The sequence below is a fragment of the Callospermophilus lateralis genome, chromosome 4, assembly GCF_048772815.1.
Source record: "Callospermophilus lateralis isolate mCalLat2 chromosome 4, mCalLat2.hap1, whole genome shotgun sequence".
NCBI classification, from domain to species: domain Eukaryota; kingdom Metazoa; phylum Chordata; class Mammalia; order Rodentia; family Sciuridae; genus Callospermophilus; species Callospermophilus lateralis.
The window spans coordinates 9,713,092-9,716,616 of record NC_135308.1 but is presented as its reverse complement, the minus strand read 5'-3'; the positions used below and the strand labels follow the sequence as shown (position 1 = coordinate 9,716,616).

General features: G+C 41.6%; 1 pseudogene; it reads right to left on the bottom strand.

Moving 5' to 3' along the window:
* Nucleotides 1-1,025, bottom strand: LOC143396418 (centromere protein N-like; annotated as a pseudogene).
* Nucleotides 1,026-3,525: the final 2,500 nt, after the last annotated feature.

The following is a 3,525-nucleotide window of genomic DNA, read 5'->3' as shown; positions in this document are numbered from 1 at the left end:
TTATTTGTCTCTGATTTTAAAATAATCCATTCCCTTGTTGGGGATGCAGGTAAGCAGTGGAGAAAGTGGTACATCTGCAATACCAGCTGGTGCTAAGGATTTCAATGCTTCCAAAAATGTGGCCTAGAGAAATTTATTAGGCACCAGACAGGTTCTTTCCTCTAAGCCAAGATGCCCCCATTCAAGTCACTTTTGAACTCCGTTTCAAGCTTAAATTATGCAAATTCTAGTTGTGGTTGAGGACAGTCTTCAAAAGTTTCTTGAGTTATTCTTTGGACTCTGTCTTTTTCTATTGTGTTTTCCTGAATGATCCTTGAATCCATATTTACATCTAGTCCCAGTCATCTTTCCTGTAGAGGTGTTGTAGAGCTGTGATTTTCAAAGGTCTCATTATACTGTTAAAAACAATAGCCTGAGAGAGTCCAGGTGTCGACTTCTCAGGTCCACTTTCACCATCTGATGGTGTTTGCTAGCAACTGCCAGTGCCTGACCCAGAGGGCAAAATGTTCTTTAGCAGGGAGGAGGGAAAGGCGTCGAGAGTCTGAGGGTAACGCAGCACGTTTGTGAGTTGGTATTGGTTTGGCTTTGTACACCTTGTTCCCCAGGCAATTCGGATTCAGACCGCATTCTCCTCAGCATCTCTGAAGCTGACCGTCACATTTTTCAGTGCTCTCTGAAGAATTTTCTTGAATGAATGTTTGAATTGTTCCACATCAAAAAGATCAATGTCTTCATCGGGTTCTGTACTCATCTGAGTTTGAGTACATCCCAAACTTTTTGGTGCCAATGAACTTGAGTATAAATGACATCTGCAAGGGCTGCATCCTTGAGACTCAGATCCTTCTCACACAGCAGAACCAAGTCCTGAACGAGACATTCCTTTCTCTGATGGAACTTATGGTCTGCAGTTGGTTAACAGATTAAAAAAAAAAAAAAAAATCCCAGGCTTTTAAGGTTCTCATCCTTTCCTACATGGGGATTTTCAAGATGGTCCTCCTGATAAACTGGGCAATGGTCTCATCCATCTCTTGGGCACGACCCCCATCTCCAGCAGTGCCCTCAGCAATGGTGTCCACCAAGGCACCTTCAAAGCCACCAATGGCAATTCCCACCACCCTAAGGCTCCAGGGTATGAGGTCCCACAAGGGCCAAGATGGTATCTGTTGTTGAGTAAGAGATCTTTATGTATTCTAGATTTCAACCCCATGTCAGATATATGATCCCATAGCAACTCCACATCAAATATTTTCTCCCATTCCATTGGTTGTCTTTTTAGTCTGATACTGTGTCCTTTGATGAACTTTTTTAAGTTTGATGTACTCCAACTTATCTTTTTTTTTTATTTTATTGCCTCTGCTTTTGATGTCATATCTAAGAAAACATTGCCCAAATCCATTGTCATGAGATTTTCCCCCTCCATTTCCTTCTAAGAGTTCTATCGTTTGACATCTTATGTTTAGGTTTTTGATCCATTTTGAGTTATATATTTGTATTTGGAATAAGGAAGATACACAAATTAATTCCTTTGCATATGGCTATCCAGTTTTCTTTTTGAAAATTTGTTCTTTTTAGATGTATATGAGTATATTTTGACATATTATACATGCAAGGAGTATAACTTATTCTAATTAGAATCCCATTCTTGTGGCTTTACATGATATGGAGTTAATACTGATCATGTATTCATATATGACCATAGGAGAGTTATGTCCGATTCATTCTACTGTATTTCCTATTCTCTCTCCCCTACCTTCATTCCCCTTTGTCTAATCCAATGAACTTCCATTTTTCCCCTCCCTACTCTTCCTTGTTGTGGGTTAACATTCACATTGTCAGAGAGATCATCCTTTCCCCATTGTGTGGTCTTAGCATCTTAGTTAGAATCATGTGACCACATGGATAATAAGTGTTTATTTCTGGGCTCCTTATCCTTTGCCGTTGGTTTGTATATCTGACCTCATTCCAGGAGTATATACTTTTGATTGCTGTAACTTTATAGTAATTTTTGAAATCTGAAAGTGTGAGGGCTTCAGTGGTGTTTGGGTTTTATAGATTGTTTTGTCTATTTGGGACCCCTTGATATTCCATATAAATTTTAGGGTTATCTTTCGATCTTTGCTTAAAATGCTACTGAGATTTTACCAGGGTATGGGGTCCCACAAGGGACTGCATTCAGTCTATTAGTTGCTTTGAGCAATGCTGACCTCTTAACCATATTAAGTCTCCAGTCTACAAACGCAGTATGTCATCCCATTTTTCTAGAATTTCTTTCAGCAGTGTTTTATTGTACTCAGAGCACAAGTCTTTCACTTCCTTGGATAAGTTTATTTTTAAGTATTTTGTTCTTTTTGATGCTATTGTAAATGAAATTGTTTTCATAATTTCCTTTTCAGATAGTTCATTGTCCACTTCTGCTTCTATTTAAAAAGAAGAAGAAAATCTGGCTCCATCAGCTGACTTTCCTGCGTGGCAGCAGGTTTTGAGCTGAACAGCAGCTGCTCCTTGTAGGAGGACATTTGTTCTCCAGTTTGCTACAGCCCCTGTCTGGCCAGCTTCCCCTCACATTCCCTGCCTGCCCCCTGCAGGCATTTGTGCCTTCTACCCCTTATTTAGATCATCCACAGCGGTGGGTACACACTGCTGCTATCCATTAGGAAGGAGCTAGAGTGGTGGAACACTCTGGAACAGGCAGGCACCTTGACAGCTGAACAAAACAAAATGAAATCTGATTTTCCATGCTCCTGAAATGATCTGTAAGCACCCAATTAATTTATTGCAACCATTCAGAATAGAAAAACTTCAGCAACATATTGTGTGTGTTTTTCTGTACAACAGAATGCAGAATACAAAACTATTCTTTGTGATTTAACAAAATAGACAGTAATGACCCCATCCTGTGCTGGGTGATAAAGAAACTCCCTCAGGAGTTAGTGAACTATGTAGAGTTGTTTATCATCGCCTCGTAAATGGCCACAGACACGCGTGCTCCAGGCTCTTGCATTTGCTAGGGAATTTTTGTTTTTCTTCCCTTCCTAGAGGTTCTTGCTACCAGCAGTACATCTGCCTGTAGCAGTCTGCCTCCGCTTCGTAGCTGATGCTTTCAGCACACTGTGGGCTGGGACCAGGCAGCGAGGTTTACTAGAACTGTCAGAGTCAACAGTGGCAAAACAAGTTTCCCGTGGTCTCAGCATTGCTTCACAGCTTACCCATGAGGTGGGGTAACAGAAGAGCCCACCCACAGATGAGAAAAGGGACTGATAGTCAAGAAGACCAAAGCCACAGAAGTCATAGAGCTGACTGGGAGCAGGCAGGACCCTGCAGCTACAGTCCTCTGGCCACCTGGGGAGTCACAGGGCTGGAGGCACTGCCCATCACTATGGGAGGCACTTGACCTCTTGGCACTGAGCACACTCTGTCTGTTCTTTAATGGAGAAATAAAAGGCACTTCTGCCTTTTCTGTATCCCTCTCCCTCTTGGGGGCCCAAATCAACAGCTCAGCAGCTTAAATACATTTTCATTTTTCCC